Source organism: Xylocopa sonorina, chromosome 5, assembly GCF_050948175.1.
Source record: "Xylocopa sonorina isolate GNS202 chromosome 5, iyXylSono1_principal, whole genome shotgun sequence".
Lineage (NCBI taxonomy): Eukaryota > Metazoa > Arthropoda > Insecta > Hymenoptera > Apidae > Xylocopa > Xylocopa sonorina.
In genome coordinates, this window is record NC_135197.1 from 3,621,289 (window position 1) to 3,640,624 (window position 19,336).

Sequence of the window (19,336 nt, forward strand, 5' to 3'; positions counted from 1 at the left end):
GGATCTCTTTCGTGATTAAAATGACAGCTGTTCAAATATTTTTGAATGGTCAGTAGCATTAATTTTATAGAAATAATGAGAAGATTCATGAGAATCCGAGCACTAAATCCAACGTTGCCATGAACAAATAGCCAGGGGAATAATTCAAGTCCGCTCCTCTTGTCGACGCTTTCAATAAAGCTGTCTCGCTCCTATCTGTTAAAACGTTAAACACAACGAAGAACCGGCGGCGACACGTCCACCCCGTCCCGATCCAGATCTCTACCCCGGATGAGATAAACTTGAAATTACGCCCGGCCCGATATCACAAATTCAACATCGCCATCAACGTTAATAACTCCGAAATTATATCCAGGCGAACCTCTAATTCGGCCGTCTTCGATTCAAAAGCATAAAAGGGAGCCGAACGTACGAGAGGGCGTTTGACGTTAATTGCACAGCTCCGATGGACGAAGAAGAGGGCCCCGTTCTTTCTTGGTATCATCGACAAAGACGGGTTAATCCGTTTCGCGCTATCGGCCGAGCCGCTCGTGCGACGAATGACAATGGAGGTAGACAACAATGGTGGAAGAAAGAGAACACGCCTGGCAAGATGAGAGCAGGAAAGTAGAACGAAAGGAAACGGCGGAAAGAAAGAGGCAGAAAGACCGGAGAGTCGAATGCACGAGGGTAGAGAGAGAGAGAGAGAGAGAGAGAGAGAGACAGAGAGATAGAGGAAGATAGAGGAGATGATGAGAGAGATGGAGCGAAGAGAAAAAGGGTGAACGAGAAGAGATCGAGGGAAAGGACAGAATCCAGGGAAGAAAAATCGTCGTTGGGTCATTCGTGTAACCCGCAGAACAAGCCGTTGTTACGCCGTCGGGATTCGAGGGGAGGATTGGGAGTTCGATGCCCTGCTACGGGACCAATGTACCTTTCCAACCTCACGGAAGGGCAAGGTGGATACCCTGTCGAGCGGAAGCGTGGAGACAGTTCCGTAGATCTTGATTCGGCAACCGTCACTCGAATCAAGCCAGCAAGACACAGCGAAGAAAGCATCAGAAACTTGAGATCGCGTTACTAAAAATTATCTGTCCAAGTAATTGATTTTGTTCGACTGACAAAGTGTGGCAGATATCGAGTTGAAATTTTCTATAAAAGCGTGACAAATAGGTAATACGCCTTAGCTCGTCGGACGCCATATTGGCTTCGCTTGGATTACGCTCTCTTCTACGTGCACCCGGCTCTCCCCCCACGGAACTGCCAGATCTGTCTATAAGATCGTGGCGCTGAGAGTTAGTGGTGACACGGCGGAGGACGTGTTAGCAGGCCATGGATAACAGTCGAGGGTGTCTTTCCCGGGAAATTACGGAGACCGTGCGCGGAGGAAGAGAGAAGGGGGGCCTGGAGCAGCGTTGGACACCAAGGGAGAGAGAGGATTAAATGGCAAAATATCACTCAGTAAGGTGCACTGAGCGCGGAGCTTGGAAGCTCCGGCATTTGAGAGAGAACGATGGCTGCTACGTGACCAAAATATTCTCGTGTGGGTTTCGCAATGGGAAGAGACCGAGGAGGGTAGAACCATCGGCGAAGGGACGCGATGGAGAAGGAGACAGCATAAGAGGGCTTCCACTTTTCGCACGACCCTGAAATATATAGGGAAAATACCACCGCCTGGCCTAACGAGAATGGGGACCTTGACCACCGACGCGCAGTCACAGGTAGGAACGTGAATTACTCTTTGAGACACGTATATCAAATCTCTGGCAAATCGTGCGAGAAAATTCGATAGCCTGTGGCTAGCAAAAGTTATGCTCTATTGCGCACCGATTCAAGAGGTGTGCCTTTAAGGTCAAATAATTAATAAGGCAAGGAATTGAGCTCTGGATGAGTCTGTACTTCTTAGCCAGAACATAGTATTCAATTATTTTCCATGTTTCAGCTTGTCTTAAACTGTTTCCTTTGTATGCAAAGTTAGAATGAACTGTATGTTTTGTGAGATTCTAAGGACAATCATTAGTCTCATTAGTTTGCACTGTAAACTGAGTTTACAGTTTAAAGTGTAAATCTTCATCCAATTATTCTAATACTTTAATATATGAATAATCGTACTGCAAACGTTACGGTATGATTATTCACATATTAAAGTATTAGAATAATTGGATGAAGATTTTAATTGAAAAATACTTGCACAGAATTTCGTTCGACAGCGAGACGAATTTATGCTCGCAGTTTGCACTTCGTTTTGATATACCATCGAGGAAACGGAAGCTCCCTCGATCAAGAGTTAGAACTCGTCAAGGAGGGCGATCGCTTCTTCTTGGCACCGTGCGTTAAGTATTTTCTCTCATTGACGCCACTTTTCGCGGGTTACCGCGCGTTTTCGGGCGACAGCCGAGGCTATTCGCCAAAAGTACTCGAAACGCGACACTTGTTAACATCTGGCAGTAAACTTGTTATCTCACGACCATTCTTATCGTAGAACCACAGCTATACTTCTCTCGCTTCCCACCGTCGGGCCACCCCGCGTCTCCCCGACCTCGCCGCTCTTACACCACTCTCTCGTATACATTTTACAACGTTCCATTAACGGCATAGTCGCGTTAAAGTACGCTCCTCCACCATTTTTCCCCGTCCGGCCCGGCCGTCCTTGTTTTTCCCGTTTCCGTTCCCGCGGTTCTCGAGAGAAATCTCATTTCCCCGCCTGGCGACGTAACCGAGCCGCGTTTTCACCTTTAACGAGCGCCGCGAAGAATAACGTAACGCGCTAAATTAACAATTAAGACCTTAAACGGGTGGTAATTAAGCGACAGGCCGGCGTACCCGGCCGGGGACGGCTAAGCCGTGGAAACGAATCTGCAAGACGCAGCGGACCATAAGACGCTCAGACCGCGGTAAAGAAGGGATGAACGCGCTGTGTACCGTCGCTGGGGGAGGGTTAACGTGAAATGACGGAAAGGGTGGAGGTGGATGTTGGATCAGAGGCGGGGGCGAAACAAAAAAGGGGGAAAAAAGGAACGACGGATGTTTCTGACGGTAGTCGGATAATGTAAAAAGGTTCCGCTTAATCCATGTGAGTACATTGCTAAGCTGCCTGCTGGGAACCCGGTATTTTTATGCGCGCGTGTTCGCCGTGAATACGTCTGGCCGCGAGGAAAGTTGTACCAGAAATAAGATTAACTTCTTGCGAGAGCGTTGCGTTATTTTATAATGGAAAATACCCGTCCCCTCTTCCGTTCGTCCCGTTCGAACTCGAACGCAGATGGGATCAAAGGTAATCCGCGAATGAAAATTGTTTATCCGCGGATGTTTCGCGGGTTGGACTGTCGCTTTATCAATAGGCAGATTCGAGCCGCGGATGTTAAACGAAAATTGAAAATATGCGGACGTTCCGTTGGTTAATTAAGGAACAAACATTTTCGATAAAAGCGGGAAGATCGTGGCGCAAGGAATTTTCCAACGACTGTAAGTAATGGAAATTCGAGGGAAATTAGAGGTGCATAAAGGCTTAACCTATACAGTGGTATTAACCGCGACCTTAATACCACCGGCACTAAAAAAAAAAAAAAAATCCGGTTAATCACAGTTCCTCGAGAGATTTCGTCGGGAGCCTATTTCTCGGGCGGGCTTATTAAATTTAGAGGCGTTTAACGCACGGGGCTCGCCGTGCGATCGCACAAACGGCAAACGTTTCCACGCAAACAGCCGCGGAACAGTCGAACGAACAGGTGCAATAATAGTTACATAAAACCATGGCGGTGGTATGCGAGCTCGCTCGCGCAGCGAACTACGAAATTCCCGTAATTGAATAGTCCGTGGGTCCCCCAATAACCGAGCCGAATTTCGTACAGTTCCTATTTTCCCGGCGTCAATCAATACGCGGGACGTAACATTCCACTTGGCATGCTGAAACGTTCCGTTGCTTACGCTAGATAGAACATCTCTGAACGATATTGATTTTCTGGCCCGATACACGACCGGTTTTTCGGAGTCACCGTCTTCGAGGCCAATTTTTGAGGGATTGGAACGCAGAACCCCGCGCCTGCCGGACGCGACCAGTTAGGGGCTTAATTTTTCATCTCATAAAACCGCCGTTACGATCCGCCATTATATCAAAGCGGAGCTCCATTCGTTGAGAAACGAGCATCGACTTCTCGTTACTGTTGCGAACGGATAGCCTCTCCTCCTCCGCACGCCGCGTCCCGCTTTCCCGTATGCCAAGGAGGAAGCTTATAAGCGGGCCACGTTTGACTGGGAGCCTACGACGGGCACAAACAGCGGCACAGGCTTTCGCAACGATACGTCGGACATGTGCGGCCACGCTGTGAATACATTTCGGCTCGGTGCTTTCCGTACGCCGTTACACACACAGGGTACCCAACGGGGCGTCGTTACGTCACGAAATTTCGATACCAGCCCGAGAAATTTACCGAGCGTATCGATCGAAACCGAATCACTAACTCCGACGCGTGCAAGATGACCTGTTACGTGGATGGTCTTTGTGATGCGAACGTGACTTCCCTCTGGTTCAGAGAATAAAACGCGAATTTGATTACAGCGCGCCCGCGTTTGATAATATCCGGACCGACACTTTTCGAGGCTGAAATATCCATTTTTGCCGAAATGGAGGAATCCTGGGAAATCCAACTGGTCGAAATGTATTCGAGGTTCGCCAGCAACGCTTCCTGATAGTTCACCACGGAGATAATCGCCGCGCGTTCGTCGAGCGCGTTCGCGAGCGTTCGTACGCGAGACGCAATAACGGAAGGAAGTTATTGCGAGCCCGTCCACCTTTATCTTATCGTTAGAGTAACGGGCCGATTTTTCGGGAGTGACTGTTGTATTTCTCGCGAACGGTTCGCGCGAAACAATTTCACGTAGGGGAGGACCGCGCCGCGGCGCGCCCCAGGGAGTAATACCAGCCTGACCCCACAAATATCTGAGAGTATGGGTATAAAATTTTCGTGGCCCCGGAATTGGATTGTTATTTTAAAATGTACAGCTCGGGGCGCGATTAAATCGAGAGACTGGCTCGAACAAAGTGCAACACTTTAGCAGGTGGATATTGAAACTTCAATAATGAATACTTTGCATTTCCATATTTTTCATCCCCCTCTATCCCCCCCTCGTCGAAGGAAATTGAACGGCCCCGGCTGATTTATAATGAAAATCGAAACCCGCCGAGGGTACTTGATAATACGATCGCGCGAAATATCGAGTACGCGATTACCGTTGAGACCTGGCACCTACATAACCTACCGCGGACGATAACATATTTCCGTTCGAATCTTTTATTTCCCCGCTTTCTCGCGCGATTGTTTTATGTCCGAGGGTGGCGATCGACCAATAAAAACCGCGCGTCGCTTCTGATCTCTGAGAAATAATCAGATCGTTTTTGCCGCGTTATTGAGAGTACGCGAGAAGCGTAAACGATCGACGAATAATGTAGAATATTGTCGCGAATTATAGTTTAATACAATAACAAATAAATCGAAACGCTTCATCTATGATTCTGCAGTGAACCAGAGGTGACAATTGAAAGCAACGAGACAAACTTTAAAAAAGGATTAAAATGTTGTATGGAAGATTTTATAAAACACGTAAGAGAGGAAAACGCAATGGTGAGAGAGATATATATATATACTAGGAAAGCGATAGATGGATTATGCAGCGAGGTTAGGAAGGTATTGTTTCTGCAATCAAAGCAAGACGCTTTACGAGCGGGCCGCACGGCTCACGGACCTCTTTCCGTTTTAATTAAGATAAAGGCAATAATTCGAGCCGCCGTTACGAACCGGCTAAGGACCCGATTCTACGTAATATCGGATTCCCGCGCAATCGGGAATTTACCGTTCGTTTAAATTAAGATCTCGCGCGCACGCACGCGGCCGTTCCCAGCGAGAGGCATTTTCTGTTATTAATTCTTTATTTATCCCCGGCGTGCGCGGCGCGTTTCGTATAACCACCATCGCATTTACACCGGCCGGATCGACGAAAAAATCTACCAACCATAAAAGCTGCTGATTTTATCTAAATTTTAACGCGCACGAAAGCTGGTTATACCACGCGTATTTCGCCACCGTGCAGACCGCCCCGTCCACGTACACGCACTCGACACAGCTCGAGGAATTGTTTCGCCGTTTATGAGCCGCCGCGACCCGTACGATTTTCACGTGCTCAAAGCGCAATCCTCGTCCCTGATAGAACTTTCAATCACGGCTTAACTGGCGGATTAAAATTTTTACGAGTTGCGTCGGAACACGTCCGCTAATAACGAGAACATATTAATTCGCTTTACTGCGCACCGGTAGCCGTTTCGAGTGCGTTCAAAGTTTTTCAGCTTCATTACTGAATCCCGCGATGCGTCACTTTTCTCTCGATTTCGTTGGAACGACATCAGCGTCCTCGGTATGGAGAGCGTACGATGTTTCGCCTCTATTACTTTGCCACGATTGCCCGCTGCTTTCAACGTGTGGTTGAAAAGGCCCCCTTTTTTTGCCAACGCACGATCGCAGCAAGTATTAAACGGGTTCTCTCGTATGATTTTAGTCTATAATCTCTGTTGAATTGTGTTTGAAACAGGAGGGTCGTGGACTCTATTGAATTCGATTATGTACATTTTTCTGTTTTTAAAACGGAGAATAATTTCGTCGGTAAAAATAAAATAACCCCTACATTTAAATGTATTCTCGGATGAGAGGAACGGAGACTTGAGGTTTTTTCACATACTCCAGACAGCAAATTGAAACTTTTCAGAGGTAATCGCTTTCGTGCTGTACGAATGAAACAATTTACAATGTTACGCTGAAAGGTGAAATTAATTCACCGTGAATTCGGAGATGCGTGGAGCGTGAAACGGACGAAATCTCCTCTGTTAAATTTCTACCTAACTTTTTTACGTTTCAAGTATTCTTAGTTAATGAATAGGTTGTAATAATAAGGAAAGTAATTTCGTAAAATAAATTCTACAATTTAACTGACCACGTGTGCAGCACCCTCTCATCAGGGAGAGCGGTAAAAATTATTTTTAATTTCTATTTAAAGTATTGCTAAAAGATTTTATCATCGCGCATTCTTTTAACAGCGCAGACATTTTAATGCGTTACTGTTAGAAGGAGCAAGTAGTTCTCCTTTTTTTTTAAAAAGCATCAGTAATTGTGTAGACTAAGACAGCTGCATTATGCGACTGCAGTACGTCACCATGAAAGCTCTTATTCAGAGAACAAGTAGGTCGACAAGTGTATATCGAAAAAGTTTCTAGACTTTTCATTGCTTGTCACCGAAGACCAATAACGGTATTTATCCATTGTGGAATGGCTGCAAATGCTTTTTTTTTATCATCGCCGATTGTTTCTGATGTTAGTTGTTAGCGATTACAGAAGAAGGCCAAAAGATGATCCTACATGTGTTTGATTATTTAATTCTGTATGAAATTCCTACTATTAGAACTTTCGTAGTTGTATTAAACTAGATTACATACTAAACAATTACCTTGTACGTATCAATAATATTAGAAAGAAATCTTCTGTCGTGACATGCTTCCAACGCGTTTCGATACGCGTTCAATGCAATTCGAATGCTTTCGCTAGGCGGAAATAAAGTGCATATATATTGTTCCCTATTGCGAGGGAGGGAAATGCAAGTTGGACTTTCAAAGAACCCGAAAACCCACGCATAGACATTTCTACCGTGAAATAGATGTGAAAAGATTAAACTATAACGTTCCGTTGCTTTCCAATTTCCTTCCTCGGCGACGAAGAATTCCCAACCTGACGCTTCTTGTACTGTGAAAAATTGCACGTCTCGAATTTGTCACTCGGAAATGTGCAATTGCGACGCGAACGAAAGTGAAACGGTACGATCACGACGATACCCACGAATTAACACGACCCGTCTCCCGAATAACAGGTTCCAACTGAGCCATAACAGAGAGATAGTCTGACTGGCGCGCATTAAAGTAAAAAGATTGATGATACGTCTCCAGATATATGTACACTCTTGCGAAACGCCAATGCAAAATCTTTCGTGACTCGCTAATGTTTTGTAGCGGTTCTTGTTCAGGCACAAACAGGTTGATAGATTGTCCCGTTGACCAATGACGAGATCAAGCTCGTCCTTTGCCCACGGGAGAGACGGTCGATACACGATCACCAGATATACGAGCGGAGAGAACAAGGCCGACGTACAAAGGAAAAGAGAGAAGATTCTTTGCACCGACAAATCTAATCTTTGCTCTTCTTGAAATTCAAATAGTGCTCTTGGTATGCTTGGAATATCGATCTGAAACACTCCCTTTATCGCGGGATATGACATCGATACGTTTGCGATGGGTCTTGGAAAAGATGATAGAAATATAAACAATTGGTATGTAATTAAAATTTCGTTTAAACAAACAAAATCGCACAGTTTTGATATTTTCTATTGCGAGGGATACAGCTCGATGTATTCCAAAGCGTTACTTGCAGCGCGTGGTGGAGACCTAAGTAGAAGTGGACGCAACGTTCAGCCTTGCAATTCCTACCTTATGAATACAAGTGCGTCTATATAAAGAACTTTCAGGATATTTTTGATGAATATAAAGAGCCGTGGTATGTTTGCAAGAACGAGTAATGAAGAGATGAAAATAGTTGTATAACTGAATTCATAAATTGATACGTGAATGGTAAACTAGAAATATCCTCTGCGCATACGAATACGAATGAATAGGATTGTTAAACAATACCATAAGTAAAATCCACTAGGAAAACTATATTTAATGGTTAATAGAATATAAATGGGACCCTTTGTTATTCCAACGTGACGTAAGCGTGTTTAATTTTCTGTAAAGCTTTATTCTTTCACTTATGCACACAGTTATAGTCTGATTCAGGTGAACAGTGACAGTAAGTGAGGTTCGAATATTTGATTATAACTATACGACGCGAACAATATATGGCTTTTGTTTAATTTTATTGGAACCAATATCTTATTAAATAATATCAAATTGTATTTATGGGCTTCATCTTTCTTCAAAAATTGTTACGACCAAAAATTTAATTCGCGAGAAGCATACATCTACTTATTCACTATGGTTCAAGAATTGAATACTGTTACTAATATTACAAATGTTTGAAACTCTCGAATCTTAAATAAAACTGAACTCATCTCTATTAGAATGCATCGACTGTTCGTACCTTACCACCGTTTCTCGCGTGCAATAATTTCGTTGCAACAATGCATCGCGCGCAGCCCAAGCAACAGTGCGCGTGGCCGCGGCAAAGAAAATCATTCGCGGTTCCGTAATACTTTACGGCGGTGTTCGTACGCAGAGAAGCCCGGTTGATAGATAGTTTAGTTGACCGACAACGAAGCGAGGCTCGTCCGTCGTCCGCGGAGAAGAATGATCGGTGCATCGTCGCGGGAGACAGTGGCAAAAGAGGGAGGATAAAGAAAAAGAAGAAGAAGGCGTGAAGGACGAGGCGAGGTTAACGGAAAGACGGGTAGTTGGGCACCTGCCTATTATTCACGCGCGAGATAGGTGCAACGGCTAGGGGGGTGGTGGTAGAGGGGGTTGATCTAGCTCGATCTAGAAGAGGGAACGGGGTGAGGCCAGACTTAGGAAGGTAGGTTAGGGGTTCGTGGCGAATTCTTATAAATCAAAACAGACACGCTATCCCGTCTCATAGGGTGTTTCCACCCTTTCCTGAACCGGCACCTATGCCTTCTTACCTCTTTACCTCGCGCCGCCGGCCACGGAACAAAAGGGAGATGCCCGTCGAGAGCAGCCAGCTAACTTGCGAAAGAATTGCCGGGGAAGATACCCTTTCCAGAAGGTTTCGTGAGATCTCCAACAAGTATATTATTACGTTTGATTAAATTTAATTAATCAGCGGTTAACTGGTTGAAGATAAGGTTACTTTACTTGGAACGAGGGTAGTTATTGTTAGGGAGCTTTTCTATAGAGGATGCGCTTCAGAAATGTTGAATATAACATGGAAGGAACGAATATCGGATGGAACGTGAATTCGCGATAAATGTAATAATATTTTGGTACTGTTATAAAGTTGTAATTTAAGATAGATATTAATTTCTCTAATTAATTATAATGAAGAATTGAATGTCTCGTGACGTCTAAGTATTTGTTGTAACGATTAAAAAAGCGAAAGACAAAATTCAGTCACTTTCTCCTACTTTCTTGCTCTTAGCTTTATTAAAATTACTATACTTATAAAATTAGAGTCAATCATTGCGACAACCTAGTATTTAAATTTCAAATTGACCTACATGCATAGTATCGCTTATTTCTCGTATCTAACTTGTTATACTCTTATCACTCCTTCCTCTGTATTTGATAGTCCATCCATACAGGAAGCTACGTCCTGATACAGCCTGCGGTTATAGTGCTATAAAGAAGTGACGCGCATTAGCCTTTACTACAGCGTTCCACTAGTCTTCGTAAACACTGGAGAACGTATATTTAAATTTTTAATCTTATAGATATTGCCCTGAATGTTTATGGTAAAGGTTGGAAAGATTAACGCGATAAAAAGAAAACTAACGGCACGATAAAACAGTCGTGTTTGCTATAATTATTTATTATTTACCAACGTTATACGATGTATCCAATATTGTTGCAATTTTTTGAATAAGCTCAGAAAAACAAACTCCCGCTCGTGCTTTCACAGGATCAACTTCGCAAATATTATCGTTCCCCGTGCCTTGCATCAGTCTTGCCCGATCGAACAGGAAAGCAAGACGCAAACTCTATCTTAAGCCGTTGTCATAACACGAAACGAAACAACCCGTTCTTTATCTCGGAGCGACCAGTCAGTGGCGCTAGCGTATCGTTCCGATGCGATTCCGCTAATAATCGCAGCGCAACAGCAGAGCGCTCTAAAATGGGTAACGATCGGCCAACCGCCGAGACGCGAAGCAGCTCGCCGATAGAGCTCGAGGGGGATACGTTGCAGAGTTGGGGCGCGGAAAATAGAAAACAAAGCGAAGAAAAACTTACGGGGGTTCTGGACGTGTACAGGAGACGGAGGGTTGGTTCGCGTGACGACAACCGGAGAAGGCATCTTGGCGTGCAACGCGGCCAGGCAAGAGTTCGCCACGTCGTAGATGAGATAGGCGCTGTAGTATCGGCCCGCACTGCCCATTTTCAATTTATTCTTACCCGGAACCACCGACATTTTCGCGTCCAACGTGCCGCGACGCGCGCGCACACACGCACATGTATCCAGGCTGGGGGTGTCAGCTCTCGTGTGGTTCCGGCGTCGGTTCAGCTGGATTACTACTTTCCCCGCACGGTGATGATCGACACTGATTATCCAGCTTGACCTCCGGCCAGATTAGAGCACCGACGAGCCATCGTGTGTTCGAAACTTTGGGTGTACATTCAACGATACAACCGGCTGCTCGCTTCCCTCGTGCGCTCGGCTAACACTGGAGAAACGCGCATAACGCTTGTGTTTGCCGTACGGCTATCCCTGCGAGCGCGTGGGTGCTGCTCCAGCGTCGCGCGGTCATCCAACTGGAGGAACGCGAAATATCAGCCGGCACGATTCGAGTGGGGAATAACGGCCTGTTTCTAATGTCGCTATTATCGAAACGGTGGACGGCGTGCGTCGCTTGAGAATCGATTCGAATTACTTCGAAAACGCGACGACGCTGTCGTTGATGTTCTATTATCGTATCTCACGGTTCCGCGAGATCCTATTGTCGGTTTCTGCCTTTTCTTCGCGCTCCCGTGCATCGGGTAAACGGGGATTAGATAAAATCGGACTTATTATTCGCATTTGCATTCAGCGTCCTTTCTTTCGTGCGCTTTATGATGCGAGTATGAATGAAAAATAGTATCGATTATTGGTAGTTAAGAGGGTGTAACTTTGTTCCCATTGTTGTTAATATTATTTACAAGTTCGTCACCGTTCGTTGCAGTTCAATTTTTATAAATCTCCATCCCAAATGTGTCGCGACATTTTCTTCCTACAAATAATGCTCTACTTGTAATTGGTATCCATAAATTATGTCGAACGAAGGCACGCAAAATTGACATCCCTTAAAAAGATAATCGGCGCCATTACACGGTTTTCAATAACACCGATAATACCCAGCATTACGCCTTTCAGCAGCAGTCGATTTAGCCGAGAGACCGATTAAGATCGGTACACGATTCATTCAAAGAATAGAGAAAGTATCTGCCCGTCAATCGAAAGTTTCGCGATAAAAATCGTGGCCACCGTGGAATAATGCATTTCCCTCGGCCGTCTCAACTTCCAACCCTTCGAGAAGAACTTTCATCGATGAATAACTTGAAAGAGGCTTATTAAACGATCGGGAATCGTCGAGCCCGAAGACGGTCCCCGATACAGACGCGACGCTTCCTCCCTATCGTTTCGCATCCATTCGCACAAAAAGGATCGCGCGAGGCAACGAAAACGGGACGGGTCACTGCACACACAACAATCGTCCGCAGCGCGCACGTACAGAGATTTTCTACACCAGCACTAATTGAACGTCGCGCACGATTCCCGAGGACTTGTTAGCTGATCAATTTCGGAGGCAGCCAGATCGTCTGGTGCGCGTAGATTGGCCCGAAAATCGCGCGTAACCTCGTTTCTGGCACGTACATTAGACGCGTTCGATCCTCGATCGACGGAGAACGAGGCAGACGGGGCGCCTCGTTGCCTCCGCGGCAACAACAACGAAAATCACTCGACTCAATTATCCCCCGGGGGTGCGCGTGGGGCGTGGCGGCGGTAGGGGGTGGCCACGGGGTCGAATCGAGAGAGAGTATGACGTTCGGGTGTTTCACGGTGACGAGACGCTGGCACTGATTTCGATAGTGCTCCTCGGACACGGAGCCCCACGATATACGGCGACGGCGAACCGGTCGGATCGGTGGGATGGGCCGGTCGAACGGAAACGGTGCGGTTCCACGGGCCGGAAGCCTGGAACGGAAGCGTCACGAGTCAACGGGCGCCTCGTTGATTGCATGCCGCAAACTCGGATAGATAAAAACGATCGCCGACCGCTTACGTGGTCTCCATTTGATTACGCCGTCGTTCCTTTACGGTTCGATGGTTTTAGGGTTTTCGTACTTTAAACGGTTTTCGTAGTTTCGGGGAAATGAACTTAAAAGTCTCGAGAAAACGCGAACGGACCCGACTCTCCCGCCTTTTCTTTGCGCTCGTTCCACTAGTGGACGATCGCGATCGTTCGTGGAAACTTTCCGCGAAACTGTTACGCCGTTAGTTTGTCGCGCGTCCTTTTGTTTCTCTGCGTGCAGTGTGTGTACTAGACGCGGGGGAGCTTTCGTGCAATTCTGATTCCAATTAAAACCAACCGAGTGACGAGAGGGGGAGATGCGGAAGAAGAGTGCGGTTTGCTGTTTCTGTAAGTATATGCACGTTTTATATAGTCTGAGTTGATTAAAATTTGAAACCGCGAGACACTGAAATACCTTCGAACTCTACGGTTAAACAAAATAATTTGTAATTGAAATTTTGCATTTCGGAATTGATTTACGCTGTTCCAAAGAAGCACGCTACATTCGGACGCGAAAAGTAAATCACGCTCGTAGCGGACATCGTTTGGAAACGACGTAACTCGGAACTAGCAAGTGAAATTTGTTTTCCAACGCGAAACGAATACCACGGAGGCTTTTGCCTCTGTTCCATCGGTCTCGATCGCGTTTTCAATAATTGACAGTCTCATTGTCCGATTGCATTTCACACTATGTTCCTCCCTTGTACGCCCTGCGCTCAGCACCCTCCCCGCGTCCCTGCCCGATGTTATCGGCCACCGCCGTCAGAAATCATCACGCTGAGAAACAATGAACGTCACGTGGTCATGCTCCAACTATCGACGCGTATAATTATCACCGGAATCGATTACATGCCATTTCGAGCCGCGAACGGTGTGAACCGTGAAAGGAGCTCGGATACGGCACCGAAGTGAATGCGTCATCAAAAATGCAACAAGTGAGACGAAATATTTGCATACATATTGTTCAACCGCGCACTTGTTCATACACGTACACACGCATACGTACGCGCGCGCGATTAATTCACGTTAATATTAATAAAGTAGATATCGTGTGTGCAATGTAATTACCAATAGATATACTACTCGTCATACTATTGTAACGCACATCTAATACAATAGAATTTATGTAAACACTAGTTTACTCAATTAGCATATTTTTAGGAATTGTTATGCGCTACGTTCAAATTAGTACGACAGAGATTACGAGTAATAATTTCGAAATGCCTTTTTGTGGAAACGAAAGAGATTCCATCATTTTGTTAGCGGCGACATATCTAGTACGCGCCCTTTTTATCGCGCACGATGAAACGTAACAAAAGCGCGGTTAAGAATTACGTTTTTTTTTTTTTTTTTAAAAAAAGGGAAAAAAAGAAGAGTCGCGTTGTCAAAATGAATTTCTTCCAAGTCATTCAATTTTCATAATGCCGTCACATACATCATTCCTTTGTGCGCTCTATGTTCCCAGTTATTTCACGCGTCAACCGTTAAATTCATTCCCGCTCAGATTTCGTTATACGCGTATTTTGATTGTCCCACCGGCGTTCATCATTCTTCCCGAAGAATTAAAACCCGCGGTATTGTTCGTTCTTATATTAATGCCCGGCGATACCGTTGAATAGTAAACGCGTGGGTTTCCCGAGCGAGCGATACGCGGTTGCAAAGAATTCGGTTAAAAACATCGATCCCCCGACGCTGCTGAAAGAGCGGTTAACGTACCGTAAGAGAGCGAGCCAAAAGAAATTCCCGAAGAAAACTACAATGCTTTTCACGTCAAATTGCAACAACATAAAAACCGCGCGACGTACGAAGATTAATATTCCGGCGTGGAGCGGCGGCAAAAATCGAAATGGTATTGCGAATTGTACGTCTATAGCGAATGAAATCAACCTATAACCCTGTACCAGTCAATTTGTATCACGAACGAACGGCGTGGTCGCGACACGACGGACGTTTAACAGCGATACGTTTACCGTGACCGTCAGTGGCCAAGGTTTATGCAAAACCAAAAATTTCTCGTCACGAATTACCATTAAAGAGGAATACTTCCAGATATTCCACGAAGTAACAGAAATTTTTCACTTTCTGCGCTAACACCATTCTCAGCTTCTCAGGTGAACGCTCATCTATTGCGTTTGATTCAGAGAAGATTACGACGCGTTATGAAAATCAGCTGATTCGACGAATCCACGCGACGCTCACATTTCACTCGGATGATACATCCGCACACTTCTCGTCGCACTTGCACAATTTTATTATTTTCGAAGGATCTTGAAGCGATCGATTATCGGCTCCGATAGAGGAGTATACGCGCGCGTGTCGTCGAGAAGGGACGCGGCAAGGCGTGTAATGTTATCACTGAAATCAATCGATTATCTATCGACGCGAACCGTGAAGGTTACACTGCGGTGGATGAGAAAGTGTAGCACTCGCGCCACGGAAACGGTGCCGCGAGAAATGTCCGAATAACGTAGCCATTGCTAAGGCGGCCGAAGCTGGACTGAAGAGCGTTCGACCACCGACCTTAAAGAAGAACCGTGTGCAAACACATTCTCGCGTTGCTGTAAAGCATACGACAGTGGTTGACATTGTGCGTTGTGTGTATATACGTACAGGTGTGTGTAAATACCGACTACGTCAAACTGGTGGACATATATACGGCAGTGTTTACCATTTGGAGAGTATTTTTGTCGATCGTATATCATATTAATATATTTGACCGAGAACGCGTCGAAACTATTGAATTGTTCGGAAAATTCGTGCCGATTTTAGAGGAAAATCGAAACACAACACATTTAAATTCAGCTATACATTTATTAAATTATATAGCTGCCATTCTGCACCACAACCTTCCTCTACAATGGTATAAATCAATTCTGCTGGACGAATACAATTTTATCCAATAGTTTTAGCGTCAATAATGCTTCCAGTGAAACGAAAGTATTGTCGCGATTTTTACCACAGAATGGCCAGTCGTTCGCAGATAATTGCATTGTTTTCAGGCACTCGAAGGGAACAGTAGCTTTTCATCATAACTCGCAATAGTTTACTTCTGTCACGAAGTTCACAGCTCGACATAAGTTACTAAAGGTAACGATTACATAAGCTTCTAAGTACTTAGGTGGGGACACAATTTACTTATCGTAAACACATTCTAACGAATATTTAATGTATCGTTACCGATAACAGTATCTAGAATTGCATATAAGAGACTGAAACCAGCAAACTAGACGTACTCCACTACGCAACCTTGTGCGAATTTCACGACCATTCTTCCTTTCTCAACAGCAAAATCTGAATAAGACGCATGAATTCGACATTCCAATAACGCGATGCAAGCAGCCATCCTTAATTTTGCCTGGCGAGAACGTTTCAGAAAAAGCGTGAACCCGAAGCGACGTATCACTTTATTAAAACCAGCAAACCAGATGAAATCCTACCGAGCGAAACCAAGCAGCGATAGCTCTGAACAATTGCCGCGTTAATTCTGTTCACTTAATTCACGCACGTTCGAACGAGCGAACGTTCGCGCCGTTGGGAACGTCCATCAACGGTGGCCACGGAATTCGATGAAACGAAATGGCGGCGCCGCGGATTTCGAGCGTCCCCTGCCTTCGAGGACTCTAGCGGCTATATAATAGAAAGCGTGCAGCCGGGTAAATTAGTTTGGGAAACGCTGTCGCGGAGTGGCGAGCATCGTCATATCGTATCGCTTGGTGATTCACGTACACCGTGAAGCCTGCTGGCTCGGTTACGTCGCGGACGGGACGACGACAATGGACGCGCGACAGGAAGGCGGCCGTATCAAATGCTTAACAGTCGACACAATGCCACGTACACACGCTCTCGCATCTGCGCTGGCGAACGTGAGCCCATGGCCAGTGCGCGGTGCACGTTGCCGTTTCCGTCGCGTAACATTTGACCGCCACGTTAGAACGCTAATATGGCGCGTCCACCCCTGTCCAGGGGTGAGAGTTGAATGTTTAATTCGCGTTGTCGCGGGCTGCCTCCTGCGTCAACTGATTTACTTTCTTACTACTATCTTACGTTATTTGTTGGTTCTTTGGTGCTTTGTGTATCGTTCATTGGCATCTTGATGTACACGTGGTTTGTGTACTTGTGTGCAATTATTAGTGGATCGTTTCGACAAGTCAACGTAATTCAAAAATGAATCTTGTCGTTAGGAAATTGAATTCTGTATAGGAACAGTGAGAGGAACTAAAGGTTTGAAGGAAAGACACGTGCAGACTTTGCGTTACCATTTTCTTTTTAAGCGATAGGTCTTTAGATTTTCTGTCGAGTGTCCTCATGGTTCGTACAGATCTCGAAACGTACAGATATTCTTCTGAATTTTAGAATAAAAAATAATTTTCTTCCAAGAATACAAAGAAATTTTTATTTCATGTATCCATTTCCAGCGAATATTGACAGACGATACGATATATGCGTGAAAGTCTGGTTCGTTTCATATGAAGTGGAAATAATCGTTCTTTGTGAATCTGGAAATGTTGCAATTGATCATTGTAGATTCATGTGTTCTTGCGCTTATGCAAAATTTTAATTTGTAAGGGGTATACAACATGTGAAAATCTCGAAGCGTGTAAAATACACGTTATTTATCATTCTCTTATGCTAATCAGTACAGGTGAATATTCTTATCGCCAGTGTTTTCATCGTCAATATACAATTTCTGACAATGAGTCGTATCCTGCGTGTAACCTGAATACTTAATTAGCGATAATATTAAAGACTCGTGCGCATACGGAGTGTATTTGTGCGCTCCTCTTTCAGCTTTCCTTCGAATATCGGTTGTGGTTAATTAATGTGACTCTCCGGCTTTACTTGAGACGTGTCTTGAATAACGAAACGTTCGTACCTAGTATTTAAACTTTTCAGGCTTCCTATTAATTACCAGTTTACGTAAACCGTAGACATCTATTCATAGAAAATGGTCGAATACGTTATAAAATATGCGTTCGTTACACACGATCAGTTTGGTAATTAGGTCAGATTTGTACAACCAGAATCCTTTCCAATCATCTCGTATTCGTTGTCTAACACTATTTGCACGATAGCCGAACGATAGCCAAATGGGACGATAAAAATAGAAAGATGTTAACAAAATTTCACGCGAAATTTATTACACGAAATTGCCCAGTAATTTGCAAGTTGCTTTCCATCGAAACTTTATATCTACACGTGTTTTCATATTGTTCCTTTCGCAAAATGAATTCTTACTTCGTGGGCAATCGGTTTAGCATATAAACGAACTGTTTTCAAATATTTCATACGCGTATTAACCGCCGTACGAAACTCGTGGATACGCGCTGTATCGAGAACGATCTGCGCGCGTATTAATGCAGAACGACAGATAATCATGCACGGTGAACGGGATATGCATCGATCGTTATTGCCATCAAGTCATTTGACCGTATCATAACACTAATGTTCCAAACAGACCGTGGATTGCGGTTGAATATTTAATTCCCCGGCGTTGTTAGGTTTCAATCGGAGAACGAGCGGCTATTCTTTCCTCGGGTAATATTGAAAGTAGTTAATTGCGTGTACGTTGTTAATTACTCTTTCTGTTTGGCTCCGGACGTTCTGTTAACTTAGCAAGAAACGCCGCGCGGAAAAGATCGCCGAAACGCCGGTCGCGCGATGAATAACGATTTCGCGAATTTGCTTATAAATGACACATTAATGCGACTCGGCTGGGGAATTAACGATTAATTCGCTGCGGGACGCTGCTTTTGTAATTAAACGCGCACCTTATGAGCACCTCGTTAATCGAATACGCGTGTCGAATTTTCGACTGTTCAATTAACGATCCTGCTGGTATTTGCATCTAGCTATCTCAGCACTGTTTATATTAATCAGCTAATACTAAGTCGTCCGATATACGAAATATTCTTCAACACACTTCTTGAAATGGACTAAAAATCTAGAACCACTCTGAATTAAAATATATTCCCAAGAGTCTACTCGTGTCAAAGGAATGGAAATGTGCCAGGTTTTCGAACAACTTTGTAAAACACCCGACGCAGAAATCACTGTTAAAGGAACGAGTCTAATTAATGATACAGATGGCCGCGTGAAATCGTATATGCCAGGTTTCGCTGTTAACGCGGGAACAGATACGGGTAAAAATGGGAAACCGTAACACGCATTACGAAAGCAAAGTAATTTGACCGAGCAAACATAAATGGATCGTAATATTTCATGGGCCGAGGAAGCCGTGAAGGCTCCCGGCACCCCTGAATGCGATCAGAGCGTAAATCTCCCGGTATTGGTTCACCGGTGGTGAAGCACCGCTCCAAATCTGTTCGAT

The 19,336-nt window shown here is 44.8% G+C and overlaps 1 protein-coding gene across 8 annotated transcripts in view; it reads right to left on the reverse strand.

Moving 5' to 3' along the window:
• The window catches only part of LOC143424087 (uncharacterized), a 496,432-nt gene that overhangs the window by 160,118 nt on the left and 316,978 nt on the right, over positions 1–19,336 (reverse strand). The window contains exon 1 of one of the 8 annotated variants that reach the window (XR_013101879.1): positions 10,973–11,389. The exons of the other annotated variants lie outside the window; for them this stretch is intronic. The gene's annotated coding sequence lies outside the window, so the exon portion shown is untranslated. Of the gene's footprint in view, positions 1–10,972; positions 11,390–19,336 lie in introns of those variants that run through there. 8 annotated transcript variants of the gene reach the window in all.